This window comes from Mesocricetus auratus, unplaced genomic scaffold, assembly GCF_017639785.1.
Source record: "Mesocricetus auratus isolate SY011 unplaced genomic scaffold, BCM_Maur_2.0 Super-Scaffold_100008, whole genome shotgun sequence".
NCBI classification, from domain to species: domain Eukaryota; kingdom Metazoa; phylum Chordata; class Mammalia; order Rodentia; family Cricetidae; genus Mesocricetus; species Mesocricetus auratus.
The window spans coordinates 58,508,756-58,525,516 of record NW_024429192.1 but is presented as its reverse complement, the minus strand read 5'-3'; the positions used below and the strand labels follow the sequence as shown (position 1 = coordinate 58,525,516).

The 16,761-nt window shown below is 43.9% G+C and overlaps 1 protein-coding gene across 3 annotated transcripts in view; it reads left to right on the top strand.

The window, feature by feature from the left end:
• Nucleotides 1–1,271: 1,271 nt before the first annotated feature.
• The window catches only part of Pcyt1a (phosphate cytidylyltransferase 1A, choline), a 36,718-nt gene continuing 21,228 nt past the window's right edge, over nt 1,272–16,761 (top strand). The window contains exon 1 of one of the 3 annotated variants that reach the window (XM_040750924.1): nt 1,272–1,411. The gene's annotated coding sequence lies outside the window, so the exon portion shown is untranslated. The other 2 variants (XM_040750925.1, XM_040750926.1) reach the window with 2 other exon arrangements.

Sequence of the window (16,761 nt, the reverse complement as noted above, 5' to 3'; positions counted from 1 at the left end):
TACAAAATCGAGCTGGGTGTGGTGGCTAATGCTTGCATTCTGGAGGCTGAGGTAAGAGGCCCACTGCAAGTTCAAGGCCAGCATGGGATACATAGTAAGTTCCAGGCCAGCCTGGAAATAGTGTGAGACCCAGTATAATAGTTACTTTTAATCCCCAAACAAAAAGCTCAGCACCACAAAGGGGATGGAGAGATGGCTCCGTGGCTAAGAGTTAAGAACACTTACTGCCCTAGCAGAGGACTAGAGTGTAGGTCCCAGCACCCTTGAAGGTGCTCACCAAGGCCTGTCACTCCAGCTCCTCTGTCGCCTTGTTTATGGCCTCTGTGGACTCGCACAAATCTTTTTTTTTCTTCCTTTTTTTAGATTTAAGTTAGAAACAAGCTTGCCTCACATGTCAATCCCAGCTCCCTCCTCTCCTCCCCGCCCTCACATCAGGCCTCCCAGCCCCCCACCCAATCTCTACTCCGATCCCCAGGGAGGGTGAGGCCCTCCATGGTGGATCTCCAGAGTCTGTCATTTCATCTGTCATTTCATCCAGGGCAGGGCTTAGGCCCTCCCCCAACGGTCCAGGCTGAGAGAGCATCCTTCATTGTGGGATGGGCAGCCAAAGTCCATTTGTATGCCAGGGATAACCAGCACATTTTTTTTTTTTTTTTTTGGTTTTTTCGAGACAGGGTTTCTCTATTGTTTTGGAGGCTGTCCTGGAACTCACTTTGTAGACCAGGCTGGCCTCGAACTCACAGAGATCCGCCTGCCTCTGCCTCCCGAGTGCTGGGCTTAAAGGCGTGCGCCACCACTGCCCGGCCCAACCCGCGCAAATCTTAAAAGGAACCTTTACAAAAGTTCACCGTAGCGAGTTCGCTCTCTTAGACTGCACACCCTGATTCGTGCATTTTCCTACCAGTGCCATCGCCTGTGCTCAGGCTCAACTACTTTCTCAGTCGATTAGTAGGGATCATTTCTTGATGGGTCACCCTAGGTCAACATAACCGGAACAGGTGAGCTCAGACCCGAGCATTCCCCGAACGTGGCTAGCGGGCTCTAATTCTGCGGTGAGGTTGGGTGTCAGGGCGCAAGGGACGCCGGGAGGCCACAGGCCGAGCGAGTCCCCGCCGGCAGGAGGCGCCACACATCCGGTATTCCGGGGCTGTTGGCCCCGTGCCTGGCTCCGGTGCTTTTGCTCCATCACTCCACCCGCCCGGCACTGCTGGAAGCGGAACTACTATGTCAGGTTGTGGTTTTCAGGGATGTGGTGGTGGGATTGACAAGAGGGCGGGCGGTAGGCGGGACTTCCGGTGCGCAGTCCGGTCAGATGTTTCCCGGGCGTCTCCCCGCAACCTATTTGACTTCGCTAGTCGGTGACGCGGCGCGAGGAAGGAATCGGACGGCCCCGGAGCCTGGGAGAGCTGCGGTAAGGAACCCGGGTGGTGTTTGCTTGCGTGGGAAAACGCCGGCTGGGACCGTGCGGGGGCTGTGACTGAGGCGCAGCGGGTCAGTGACAGCCAGGGAAGTGTGAAGCAGGGGCTGCGAGGCTACTGTGACCGAGGTACAATGACAGCCAGGACGACTGTGACCCAGCGGCGGCTGCTTGTGAGGGGTCTGCGACCCCGGAGCAGCAAACGCGAGGGACTCTGACCTCGGAGAGCACGAGGCAGAGGCTGCGACGGGACCATGACCGAGTAAGTATGCTGCGGTGACTACCGGGCACTGAGTGATCGATGGATAGTGACTGAGGGGATTGACCCGAGGGAGCATGGAGCCGCGGCTACGAGGGCACGCTCACCAACAAGCAGAGACTTTGAGGGCTGACCTGGAGAAGAATGTAAGATCAGGAATTGGGGTTGGTGCTCCACGTTGTGTTTGTGTACGGAGTGAGTGAGCGAGTGAGTGCCTGGGCACAGGTCTTAAACCACACTGCCGTGGGGCTTACCAGACAAGAGCTTGAACCTGACCGGCAAAGTTCTGTGGGCGAGAACTTAACTCAGCACCGAGTTACAGCTTCTTCACTAGTGAATGGGAAGTTCGGGTTCGGATTAATGCCTCCCAGCGATGCGTCCCTGTGTACTGGCTCGTTGTGAAGACAGTTTAGGGGGGTGGCAACTGAATAAAAAGACAACTGTACTAGACTAGAAATCCTCACTGTTAAGGATTATAAAATGGGTTTCAGGTATGTGTGTTTGCAATGGTGAGGTAAAGTTAGTTTTGTACATCTTGCAATGTATGCAGTAAAATGTAGCCAATGTTTGAAAACTGGGTGTGGTGACGCACAGCTATAATCCTGACACCCACGAGGCTGAGGCAGGAGTATTTACATTTTAATACAGCCTGGTGGGTTCAAGGCGAGCCTGGGATACCTGCCTCCCCCCCCCCCCCCCCCAGACGGGTTTCTTTGTGTAACCTTGGCTGTCCTGGAACTCACTATCCAGACCAGGGTCGCCTTGACCTCTCAAGAGGTCTTCTGGTCTCTGACTTCCTAGTGCTGGGATTAAAGGCGCGTGCCACCATGTCAAGCTTTTTGCTGCTTGTTTTGAGAAGCAGTGGATCGGATTATTTCTGAACTTTTCTTTCTGTGATGAGTCTATGATTAAGGAACTGCAGGGAAGTAAGTGCAAATATGAGTTAGGAACCGGGACCTGTTCCGGGCACAAGTTCCCACAGACGCGCTTAACTGAAGAAGGCTTTTTGGACATAATCGAGGTGACTAGTTACGATTGAAGACTAAAACTCAGGGTCTTTGGGAGAGCCTATAGCTATATTTAAATAGGGATAATGATAGTTATAGAGGCAGTGAGCCTATAGGAGTTTGTGGTAGGAGAAACTGCTTGGAATAGGTATTGAGGAAGGAGAAACTTTGAGGCTAGGAACCAAGCTTGAGGAGGGAACTGAAAACACAGATAACAGCATACTAAGAATAAAACAGAGGTAGGGAGATATATGATCTTCACATTCTATTCAGTCTTTAAGTTTAGAGAATTTACAAGTAAGTAGAATTGCTAATATAGAGGATTGGGCCAGGTATAGTGGCAAATGTCTTTGATTCCAGTGCATAGCAGGTACAGGCAGGGGAACCTCTGTGAGTTCAAAGGCAGCCTGAACTACATGTCAAAGACCAGGACTACATAGAGATACTTTGTATTAAAAAACAAAATAAAAATATTGGAACTGGGTAAGGTAGCTGGCACACACCTGTAATTCCAGCACCTGTGGGTTACAAAGCACAAAAACCTGGTTGGGTTTTTTTTTTTTTTTTGGTTTTTTTGAGACAGGGTTTCTCTGTATTGTTTTGGAGGCTGTCCTGGAACTCACTCTGTAGACTAGGCTGGCCTCGAACTCACAGAGATCCACCTGCCTCTGCCTCCCGAGTGCTGGGATTAAAGGCGTGCGCCACCAACGCCCGGCTCAAAAACCTGATTTTAAAGAAAAATTAAATGTAGGATCTGGGCTGGGGGCCAAGGAGATGGCTTAGCCATTAAAGGCGCTTTACCTTGATTCAAGCCTGCCTCCTTGAATTTAACCTCTGGAGTCCACATAAAGACGGAAGAAGAGAAAACTACCTTTCCTGAGCATGCACCATGGTATACATTCATGAGCAAGCACACACACAGGGAATCATAATAATACATGAAAAATAAAAAGAATGGTATTGCCCTATACAATGGCAAATAATGTGGTACTATATGGGAACTGTCATGGGAGAAAAGGGCAGAATGATGCTTGAAGTGTCAGCAGTCACGGAAAGGCTTTGATGCTTTCATCTCTCTAACCTGATAGTTTTTGCACTGTAGGCTAAGCCTGACACCTGGGAATGATACCACATTGTGGCTAATTCAGTTAAAGTTTTATCTTCTGCTTTTATTTCCCAATCACTCTCTTTCTTGAGGGCTATTAGTAATTCAGTTGAAATGAACTGAAATGAGTATGTTCTGTCTCCCCTAATCTATTTTGAGATAGGATCTCTTCTTTGTAGTCTTGGTTGGCTTGTAACTCACTATGTAGCACAGGCTGGCATTGAATTCTTGACAGTCTGAGGTGTAGTGGCCCACATGTCTTTAATCTCAGCTCTTGGAAGGCAGAGGCAGTTGGATATCTGTGAGTTCAAGACTATCGTGGTCTACATTATCAAGTTCCAGGCCAACCAGGACTACAAAGTGAGATCGTGAAACAAATATATGTATAACAGTTATATGTATAACAGTTCTCCTGCCTTAGCCCCCTGAGTGCTGGAATTACAAGGGTGTGCCACTATACTCATCTGCACTTCTTTCTTTTCTTTTGGAGACAGGTTTTCTCTGTAGCTTTGAAGGCTGTCCTGAAACTCGCTTCTGTAGGCCAGGCTGGCCTAGAACTCACAGAGATCTGTCTGCCTCTGCCTCCTGAATGCTGGGATTAAAGGTGTGTGTCACCATTACTATTTGATATGAGGACCTCTTCTTTTAAGAAGAATGGTCTCAGCTGGGCGGTGCTGGCACAAGTCTTAAATCCCAGCACTTCGGGATTACTTAGGTTTCCTAAGTAATAGAATTATCAGTATTATATACTTTGAAAAAACAATTTGTAGGTAGGTAGGTAGGTAGGTATATATCAGGACATCTCTTTCTGTCTCTGGTTAACTCTGTTGTAACCATAAGTTGAAAGTTATATTAGTTTGGGACTTTGTTTGAACTAGGATGACTGCCTATGAACTAGGGGGACCCTCAGATTTACAAGACTGTTCCATTACATTCACAGTTGTTTACAAACCACTTTTGACATGAGGGCTACTAAAATCAGTGACAGGGTTTTTGCTCTGTACTGAGAGCATGAATGTACAGAAGGGCTGGGTTTGGCTTTACTTTTGATATCTACCTTAGATGTGATTGTGTTTGCTTCCATTTTGGTCTCAGAACAGGGGGCTTTTTTTGTGGTCTGATGAGACCTCATGAAGGTCTGTTTCACAGTGATTTTTCCTTTTTTAGAGGCATGGTTTTCTATATCTTAGGCTGATCTTCAGCTTGCTTTGTAACTGAGGATAACCTTGAATTCCTGATCCTCCTGTATCTACCTCCCAGATGCTGGTACCACAGATGTAACCCACAACACCAAGCTTAGAGTAATTTTCTTTTCTTTTTCTTTTTTCTTTTTTGAAACTGAGTCTCTATGTAGAGTAGGCTGACCTTGAAGTCACAGAGATCCACCTACCCCTACCTCCTAATTGCTGCCATTAAAAACCTGCACCACCCCAGCAGAATAATTTTCACAAAGAATTAAAATACATAGAATGAAGCCAGGCGTTGGTGGCGCACGCCTTTAATCCCAGCACTCGGGAGGCAGAGGCAGGTGGATCTCTGTAAGTTCGAGGCCAGGCTGGACCGACAGCCTCCAAAACAGAGAAACCCTGTCTCGTAAAACCAAAAAAAAAAAATACATAGAATGATAAAAGAATTGTTATGTTGCAGTAATTAAAAAATATTTTAAAGTGTGTACTACAGCAGTTTTTTTTTTCCCCCGAGACAGGGTTTCTCTGGCTTTGGAGGCTGTCCTGGAACTAGCTCTTGTAGACCAGGCTGGTCTCGAGCTCACAGAGATCTGCCTGGCTTTGCCTCTTGAGTGCTGGAATTAAAGGCATATGCCACCACCACCTGGCCCCTTACTAAGTTTTAAAAAAATTTACTGTATATGTATGGGTACTTGTCTTGCATATGTGTTGGACACCAGATGTATGTCTAATGTCCTAGAAAAGAGCATTGGAGCTCCTGGAATGATAATTGCAGACAGTTGTGAGCTGCCATGTAGACATTTGGAATTGAACCAAGTCCTCTAGAAGAACAGTCAATGTTCTTAACTGCTGAGCCATCTCTCAAACTCCTATTTTTACTTTTTAAAATTATGTTTATATATGTATCTGTGTGAGGCTATGTGCAAATGAGTGCAGTGCCCATAGCCAAAAAAACGTGTCAGTTCCCCTGGAGCTGGATTTAGAAGTGGTTGTGAGCTACCAAACTTGAGTGCTAGAAAACAAACTTAAGTCCTTTGTAAGAGGGGTACACAATCTTAAAAGCTGAGCCACCTCTCCAGCCCCAATAAGTGCCTTTTATTATTATTATTATAGTAAATGTTTGTCTATAGGTCTTATTGCTATAGTAATTTAAATATAGTTATGGGTTTAAACAGTATTTCAAGTTGGTTGTAGTAATAATTATAACATCATGTGGAAATGTCCATGATGTCTGTTGGTGGCAAAGTCTATTTATTTTTCTACTACATGTGCCATTACTGTTGTGGCTCATGTTCCTAACACTGAAGGAAATGGTGAATCTGGTAGAAGTTAGGGAAAACAAATGTGTAAAGTGTTATGTCCAAATTCCAAATTCCATCATCCTTAGAGGAGCTTCACATCTCACCTTAGGAAGAGCGTAAGTTGAACAGTGCTTACTCATGGAATCTTCATGGACTTTGTTTGTTTGGCTGGTTTGGGGGGAGGGTGGGGAGATAATGCTTCACTTGGCAGCCTAGACTGGTCTAGAACTCATAGAAATTCTCCTGTCTCAGCCTCCCAAGTGTTGAAGTTACAAATATGAGCCGCCCACCATACATGGCCTGACTCTTTTGAAGAATAGTGCAAAATGAAATTGTTTATCTGGACCTGGGTTGTGTAGTAATAATGTGCTTGCCTGGCATGCTTGAAGTCCTCAATTTTGATCTCTTTCATTGTCACCCCCCAAAGAGTGCAAATGTAAGACTAGTGTTAGTGGGGGCTAGAGATGTCTCAGTGGTTAAGAACACTCTGCTCTTTCAGCAGACCACGCCAGGTTCAGTGGTGGCTCACAACTGTCTGTAAGTCCAGTTCCAGGGGGTATGACGAGTTGTCACTTCTTCAGGCACCACACACACACACACACACACACACACACACACACACACACACACACACACACACACACCCCACAGTGCACAGGCATATAATGCAGGCAAAAGAACAGAAAGAGGAAAGAACTAATGTTAGTGTCATTGTGTTATGTGTGAATCTTTTTCTGTAATACCTTACTCTGTTTCTAGGCCCAAGCAGATGCTTTACTTTGCTCTAGTAGCTAAATCAGGCTTTACACAGTACCCAGTCAGTGCTGAACAAGGGTGTCTTTGAATAAATTAGAGGGAGGAGAGCAAATTCAAGGCCAGTATCTTAGGGCAATTTTCAGACCTCAAATATTGAAGTATGTAGCATTGAACTCCAGCTTGAAGCTAATGTGGGTATGCAAGTTATGCCATGAAATTCACCTTTACATCTAGAAGTTCCAGATTAGATGTTCTTTTGATTTGTTGTTTATTTTTTGAGATAGGGTTTTTCTGTGTAACAGCCCTGGCTGTCCTGGAACTCATTCTGTAGACCAGGCTGGCATTGAACTCACAGGTTACCTCTGCTTCCTGAGTGCTGGGACTAAAGACATGTGCCACCACCATAGATCCTTTAAAAAAAAGTTATTTATTAGTGTATGTGTGTGTATACCTGTGTCACAGTAGAGGTGTGATGGTCAGAGAGCACTGGAGTTAGTTTTCTTTTTCCACCTTTATGTGGATACCAGGACAACTCAGATTGTCAGGCTTGTATGGCAGTGTCTTTGTCCACTTAGCCATCTCACAAGCCCTACAGTGTAATTTATCGAAATAATCCTATTCTTAGTACTGTCTGCTACCTTAGATTGTATAGTTCTAGGTAAAGTTTGTCAACATATGATTTGTTAACACTGACTCTGAAGCTAGGCATCATGGTGCATGCCTTTAATCCCAGCATTTGGAGACTGAGGCAGGAGGATCACTGTGAGTTCAAGGCCAGCCTGATTTTATATCTGAGTTCCAGGATAGCCAGACTATATGGAGAGACCCTGTCTTAAAACAAAACAAAACCCAATCTATCCTCATTTATAAATCTGAGTTGTCAAAACTTGTATAATGTGTCAGTAAACGTTTTTGGACCTGCAGGTCACACAGTCTCTTTCATAAATATTCTGTTGTAGACAGAGCAGCCAGTGAATGAGCTTGGCTGTGCTACATTAAACTTACAAAAGGAGGCAGTGGGACATCCTGGGCCTGCCAAGAAGTGTGTTTACCCCAGTCTGGGAGATCTGGTTCTTAGTTACATACAGTCCTCCTTCCTTAAACTTCAAAAGACTGTAGAGCAATGCCACTTCTTTGAAAGACCTGAGTGCAGAGTAGATAATACGATTAACGAATGATATGAATCATGAAATGTCCAGAGTGCTAGAGTCACTCTTTATTAAGGCCCAGCATGGCAGACACAGGTAAAGGTCCCACATACAGAATAAGCTTGCTCCCTCAGATGGCAGATGTCTGAAAATTGCAAAGGAAAAGTCCACCTCCCCTTTTTGCAGATAACTCCCTATGGTAATCGGTTAAACCTGAATTCGTTGTTTTGGTTTGGTTTTGGTTTTTCGAGACAGGGTTGAACTTTGGAAAGGTATATGTAGTTTCAATGTGGTACTATTTAAGTAGTCATATACTTTTGGAAGAATTTCCTTTTTTGCCCTGAGGTGCTTGCTAGATGTAATAGCAGTAAGTGTAATATGAGGGTTTGGGTGAGAGTGCCTAAAACTGTACTTACAGGGTTCTATCATCTTTAAGTAAGACACAAGCATGTGCATGCCTGAACTGAGGTTTTGTCTCCTTCAGGACATTCATATTGAAAAAGTACTTGATGGGGCAAGTTCAGTGGATAAAGGCATTGTTACCTGCAACCTACATGTCCTGCAAATTCTCCTCTGGTCTCCACACATATGCTGTGGCACATGCACACCAATAACATGCTCATACGTATTCCTGTGCGCACACAAAACTGCTTCTAAAAATGCGATTTTCAAACGAAAGAAAACCACTTGGCTGGTTCCATCCTTAGTATCTCTTCCCTGCTGTCCCACCCCCACGTGCACATTTCCATGGCCCTAGCTCAGTCGATGTGTCCAAGCAGGCTTGTACTGAACACTGAAGAACAAGGGGTCAGTGTGTGCAGGGAGGTGAGTCAGCAGAAGCACTGACTGCGGGGCTTGTGAGTCTGAGCAGAGATAGCAGGCAGATACTGTGTGTCTTGAGAGCACTTGGGAGAGACTGATGTAGCCAGCAGGCTGGGCGGTGCTGGCGAGGAGCTGACGCTGTCCACATCTAGAAGATGTGCTGGAAGTGAGCATTTGTGATTAAGAAGGTGACAGGTGAGTAGGCCTTACAGATGCCCCATTCCTCTGTCAGCCCCTTAACTTTTTGTTGCAGCTGCTTAGAAGAATTTTTCTAAATGATAAAGCATTAAGAGGGAAAGAGGAAATGTTTGCCCACCTTCACAGAGCTAATGAGGGAGGTCTGTGTTGTTCTATTGCAATGTCTTTCCTTCCTGACTCTTCCATGTTGAAGTAACTAAGTATTGAATGCTTCCAAGGCACTAGAGGTCATTACTAGACAAATACACTGCATTATGAGTTATGATTCTTTTTTTTTTTTGCTTTGTTTTGTTTGTTTTTGAGACAGGGTTTCTCTGTGTAGCTTGGAGCCTGTCCTGGAACTTGCTCTGTAGACCATGCTGACCTCAAACTCACAAAGATTCGCCTGCCTCTACCTCCCGAGCGCTGGGATTAAAGGTGTGCATCATCACTACCCAGCCATATTTTTAATTTTATTATGATTTTTTTTGTTCCAAGTGGTAAACAAACAAACAAATGAATCTTAGCAAAAGGAGAATGTATTGGTTGGTGTGATTAAATAGTTTGGGTCTGGCTTCTCGACATCAGGTTCACCTTATTTATACCTACTTCCTAGTCTTTCCTCCTGGTTACAAGACAGACACTGAGCTGGTCCCAGAGTGGTTCCTAAAGTCACACCCCCAGGTTCAAATACAGAACCCTGAGAGAATTGGCTCAGAGGTTAAGAGCACTGGCTGCTCTTCCACAGGAGCTGAGTTCAATTCCCAGCAACCACATGGTGGCTCACAACCATCTTTAATGAGATCAGATTCTTTCTTCTGATGTTCATGACGACAGAGCACTCATATACATAAAATACCTGAATAAATAAATGTTAGGTGGATGATCTCAGTGGAATCATTCAACCTTGCTGTGCTTTAGTTTTCTCATGTATAAAATGAGGATGAGGGCATGAGCTACTTTGTAGGGTTGTGGTGGAGGTTACGTTATTTAATATGCACAAGAGGCTTCTAACTTCCTGACACATAGGAAGTACTCTGTTAGCTATGATTATTGTAATCACTGTTTTAGCACCATAATATTTAGGACTGTCATATAGGAATGAGGAGTGTTTGCACAATAAAATAGATTTTACTTCTGTTTGAACATACTCATTAAGAATTCTAAATATGTAGTCGGGCATTGGTGGCGCACGACTTTAATCCCAGCACTCAGGAGGCAGAGGCAGGCGGATCTCTGTAAGTTCGAGACCAGCCTGGACTACCAAGCGAGTTCCAGGACAGCCTCCAAAGTCACAGAGAAACCCTGTCTCGAAAAACCAAAAAAAAAAAAAATTCTAAATATTTTTATATTTTCTGAAAATGAAATCTTTTATTGTACTTTACCTTAAGGAATATTAGGGTGCTTGTTGAAAAGGAGGGTTTTGGTGATAAATTGCATATATTTATTTTTGGTTTCTCAAGACAAGGTTTCTCTGTGTAGCTCTGGCTGTCCTGGAACTCACTCTGTAGACCAGGCTGGTCTCGAACTCCTGCCTGTGCTTCACAAGTGCTGGGATTAAAGGCATGCATCACCACCACCTGCAAAACGAAGCTTTTTGACAGACACGGTAGTTTGCACCTATAATCCCTGTACCTGAAAGACTGAGGCAGGAGGATTGCTATGCTTTAAGGCTAGCCTGGGCAACATAGGTTGTGCTAGTGTGGGCTACAATGTGAGACCCTGTCTCAAAAAAGAAGCAAAAGTAGCCGGGTGTTGGTGGCGCACGCCTTTAATCCCAGTACTCTGGAGGCAGAGGCAGGCGGATCTCTGTGAGTTCCAGGCCAGCCTGGTCTACAGAATGAGTTCCAGGACAGCCTCCAAAACAATACACAGAAACCCTGTCTTGAAAAACAAAAACAAAAAGAAGCAAAAGTTGCTTTTGGAATTTATAGATTATGTAAAGTTGTGGTAAGGAGCTAGCATGGTAGAAAGCATTCAAGATTAAGTTATCTCAACAGATTAGAACAAAAAGCATCATGAACCTTTTCAGAGTTTTGATTAAAAAATGAGCTTTAAAAGGAGCAAGTCTATTATAATCTTTTAGATATGGAAGTTAGTTGATATCTCTGTGTCACCACAGATGTTGGCTTGTGAGTCTCTGAACTCAGTAGAAAGCATTTCTCCATGCACATCTGACCTTTCTCTTTACTGCAGTGCTATTTCTAGTGAAAACCTGTTCTGGAATGCCTTATATTACCAAAATACAGTGGCTCCTGAGGTGCCCAGTCCCTTTGCAGATAATTCAGTTAGAACCCATGTCTCTACATCTTCCAGTAAGTAATCACTTTTGTTGCCTGGACTTCCACAGAATAAGTCTCCGCCATATCCATTGTGACACATTCGTGTATTTAGAGGTAATTATTATACACCTTTTTTGTTTGTTTGTTTGGTTGGTTTTTTTGTTTTGTTTTGTTTTGTTTTTACGAGACAGGGTTTCTCTGTTTTGGAGGCTGTCGGTCCAGCCTGGCCTCGAACTCACAGAGATCCGCCTGCCTCTGCCTCCCGAGTGCTGGGATTAAAGGTGTGCGCCACCAACGCCCGGCTTGTTTTGTTTTTTTTAAGACATATGGCTTCTCTGTGTAGCCCTAGCTGTCCTGGAACTCACAGAAATCTGCCTGTCTCTGCCTCCCGAGTTGCTGGGATTAAAGGTGTGAACCACTACCACCCCTCCTGAAAGAATTCATCATTCTTTTTTTTTTAATTATTTTTAGATTTGTTGATTTGGGTATTTGCCTACTACTAGTGTTTTCTAATATCATCTGATGTATTTGATTTTTTTTTTTTTCGAGACAGGGTTTCTCTGTGGCTTTGGAGGCTGTCCTGGAACTCACTCTGTAGACCAGGCTGGCCTCGAACTCACAGAGATCCACCTGCCTCTGCCTCCCAAGTGCTGGGATTAAAGGCGTGCGCCACCAACGCCAGGCTAGGAAAAGGGCCATTACCAGATGAGACCTTTGAACCTCCAAACTGAACTAAAAGGTTTCTTTATAAATTAGTCTCAGATATTTCATGATCGTAATGCAAAATGGTCTAAAATATAGAAAATTGATATGAAGGAGTGAGCTTGCTGTTGTTAGATCATGGATGGTGCCCCTGTAGAAGGAATCCATGTTTTATATGCTGCCCAGTACTGTCCCTGAGCTGCTTAGTATGTAGCAGCCACTTCAAAGGAACAATAGGTTTAGCTTCCTAACCTACTGCTTTGTAGTCTATCTAGTACTTTCACTAATCTGCTAAACTCAGAGAGCTCTTCCTTCAAAGTCTAGAAAAGCAAGAAAAGTCTTTGGGTCTCTACCTCAGTATCCCCTCTGCAAGTGGGCATTGTTACTATGTTTCTCCCAGAATCCATCTCAATATATCCCCACAACATCAAAAAAGAACTAGGTTTTTTTTTAAAGTTTATACTTCTCAGCCAGGCAGTGGTGGTGGTCTACATAGTGAGTTCCAGGCCAACCCAGACTTAGTAGAGAAACCCTGTCTCCAAAAACAGAAATAAAGCTGGGCATGGTGGTACACCTTTAATCCCAGAATTTGGGAGGCAGAGTTCAACATGGTTACAGAGCTAGTCTCAGGACAGCCAGGGCTACAGAGAAACCCTGTTTTGAAAGACCAGAAATAAAGGAAGAAAGAAAGAAAAAGAAAGAAGGAAGAGAAAGAAAAGAAAGAGAAGAAAGAAAGGAAAGAAGGAAGGAAGGAAGAACAGTAACTAAGACAACCAGTGAGCTATTTCTCTAGCTCCTGGTAGAAGGGATTTTAAAACAACAAAGTATTCATGCTGAGAACAGGTATTATTGGTTATTTTACCCAGATTTATGGTGAGATTAAGAGCAAAGGAAGCAAGGTAGAAAGATTTGGAGCAAAGAAAGTTAGTAGAAGGATGGATCCAGGAAGTTGTGTGCCAGAGAGTGGTGCTGGCACTTAGCACTGGGACAGTTGGAAAAGTCTTGTAGTGTATCTCAGAAATCAGGTTACTCTCCCATTACAAGCCTGGAGCACTTGCAGAACAGAATTATTTCAGCAAATGCCTTGGGGAGGAGGAACTTAGGTTCATTTCCCCATCTCAGACTGGCCAAGCACTTTGTGGCTACAGCACAAAGTTTAGGTACAGGGTGTACTCTGTTGTCTGTGTGTTAAATATGCAGGCATGCTGACTGCAGAAGTTAAGAGGTCATAGTGGCTTCTACCCAGATTTCAAAGGAAAGCCTAGGAGGCAAGGCAGAAGTTTCTCACAGGGTAGGAACTTTTTCAGAGAGCCCAGACAGCCCATGCTGAGCATGTTGAGCGTCAACTGGGACCCTAGAAAGGCACAGCTATCAGCAGTGTGAAGTGCATGCCAGGCGCTTGGAAAACCAGCAGTCTCAGCAGATGTGCAAACATGCTAAGCTTGAGTTACTTCAGTTAGTATCTTCCTTTCTGGGTTTCAGACTGGTCAGTCCTTCCTTTCTACTTATCTCTAGCCTTCTTTTGGTCAGGAATATCTATTCCATCCTGACCCACCATTTCATCTTGGAGATATGTAACTTGCTTATTGTTTTACAGGGAATCACAAGTAGAAGTGATTGCCTTAAGGTTTCAGATGAGACTTTGGACTTTTGAATGACACTGGAACTTGTTATGATGGTGGCTGAGGGTGGAATGAAAGCATTTTTGCATTGTGAAGTGATAAGGATGTGGGCTGACATGACTACAGTAATGATAAGAATGGAGTGACATGACTGCAGTCTTGAGTTGTAGCCACCATGATCGCTTCTAAGTAACCATAGCTATTTTTTTCCTTATTTCCCTAGCAAACCATAAATGGATAAAATCATTAGAGTTACATGTAGGGGCTTACCATAGGATCCAGGAATGCTCTTGACTCTTTCATATTATCTTAAGATAAAGCAGGTACATTCCAGTCATGATAGTCATTTTTGTCCTGACCCATAAATAACTTCCCTCCTTAACCCAAATTGCAGGATCTAACTGGTCTTCATACTGCTTATGACCATACCTCTGTCAGTAAATCCTCCAAAAAGTTGCATTCTGAATAGCTTAGGTCTGTTTGGTCCTTATTGTATGAGTATGATGGGACCTTTAAGAGATGGAGCTCACCAGGCAGTGGTGGTGCACCCCTTTAGTCCCAGCACTGGAAGGCAGAGGCTGGTGGATCTCTGTGAGTTCAAGGTCAGCCTAGTCTATAAAGCTACACAGAGAAACCCTGTCATGAAAAAAAAAAAAAAAAACCAGGGAGGGAGGGAGGGAGCATAATGGGAGGCTTCTGGGGCTCTACCCTTCAGGTATTAAGGTAGGTCTGTGGGACCCAGAATCTGTCTGTCTGTCTGTCTGTCATGTTAGTTTTTTGTAGTACTACTTGCTGTCCTGGAACTCAAAGGCTGAACTCAAACTCAAGAGATTTTCTGCCGCTGCCTACCTTTGCCTCCCAAGTGCTGCATAAAATGTATGTATGTATGTATGTATGTATGTATGTATGTATGTATATGTATATGTGTGTATCTCCCATATATAGATATATGTATATGGTTTTGGGGATAGAGTTTCTTGTGTAACAGTCCTGACTGTCTTGGAACTCACTCTGTAGACCAGGCTGGCCTTGAAATCCACCTGCCTCTGCCTCCTGAGTTCTGGGATTAAAGGTGTGCGCCACTACCGCACAGCTGCAGTTATATTTTTTATGTTGCATTCCAATTTTTAAATTATTTTTTATTATTTGAATTACGTGTATATTTGGGCGGGTAGGTAGATGTGGTATAGTGTGAAAGAGGCCAAGAGCACAGGATCCTTCTGGAGCTGGAGTTCCCGACAATTGTTGCCTGCCTGCTGTGGGTCCTGGGCACTGAACTGGGGGCCTCTGGAAGAACAGTCTACCTTCTTATCACTGAGTCATCTTCCCTCCCCATTGTGCAGTGTAATGTGTGTCAATTATACCTCAACAGAGTTGTAAAAAATATAGTATGCATTATATAGCAATGCCATCTATGTACATATGTTATATAGTACATGAGCATGCATTATGCAGCACATGCTAGGATTCAACAAGTTGGGACTGAGAAGGAACTCTAGAGATCTCATATGAGCTGATCTGTGCAGGGAACTGTAGAGACTTTTAAAATAAAATGTTTTATTTTAAAAAGAAAGGAAGCCTATGGGAAAGTTGCAGGAATACTGAGATGAACTTCCTTGTGCTAAATCTAAGGTCATACTTTGCTGTTTTGGGGACCCAACAGGGCCTTGTGACTGATAGGGAAGTGCTTTACCACTGAGTTACACTTCAGCTCTGTTTTTTTATATATATTATACACATTTTCCTTGTTTTCCCTTCCTATATTTGTGTTGAGAAAAGAAACCATAAAAAGTAATGCCTATCACAAAGTTCAGGAACATAAACTCCCATATGCCTCACCTAGAGTCATATGTTGCAAGTAGCTGTAGATCATGATTGTAGATTATGACTTTGTCTCAGGATACTTCTGTGTATCGCTCCTGAAAACAAGTAGTCCAGGACAGCATCATCACCTAGTGCTGGAAGATTAGTTCTCAGCCCTTCATTATTTTCCATGACCAACAGTTTTTGGAGATTAGGCTTCTTGGGGGATGTCTTTCAGTGGCAATTTGTTTGCTTGTTTCCTCCTGACACATTTGTAAGGCTGGTATGTCCTCAGTACCTCATAGTAGGCATGATATGGTTGGTTTTGTAGAGTGATACCTCCCTACTGCTGTCAAGGTAGCCGTTTTCCATTTGTAATTAATAATCTATGGAGAAATGTTTGACATTGTGTCAAAGCTCAGCAAACTGTCACGTGATAAGTTTGGAATCTTTTATCAAACATTCTGAAGGTGGAACACTGCATGTGGCTTCTATGTATCAATTGAAGTTTCCTTAAAATAATGGCTGCCTGCATTTAATTTTGTTGATATTTATTCATTTCCTTACTTTTTCATTTACTTATGGGAGGCATGTGCATATGTGGAGGTCAAAGGACAATGTGCAGGAGTCAACTGTCTCCTTCCACGGTGTAGGTACTGGACATTGAACTTGGGTCATCAGGCTTGGCAGTGGGTACTTTTACTCACTAAGTCATCTCACCAGCCTGCATTTTATTTTAATTGGCTAATAATAATTATGTATAGCTGTGTATGTATCCACCATGATAGTGGAAACTGAACCAAGTGCCTTTGAATGTTAGGCAAGTCTACCACTGAGCTACATTTCAGCCTTTCCTTTTGTGAGACAGGGCCTTGCTGTGTAACTCAGACTGACATGGAACTTGCTGTATAGGCCAGGCTGGCCTTGAACTCATCATTCTTCAGCCTTTGCCACCAAGTATTGAGATTACAGGGCTGCATCACTAACTCTGGCATACTGTGATGTTTTATATGTGTGCTGGTTAGCCTGTGTCAACCTGACACAGATGCAGTCATCAGGGAAGAAGGAAACCTTAGTTGAGGACTTGAGCAGATGCTTATAGAAGAGCCCTGTGATGAGCAAGTTAGAAACCGGCCTGACATCATTCTTAGCAAGCCTCTCAGATCAGTGCAT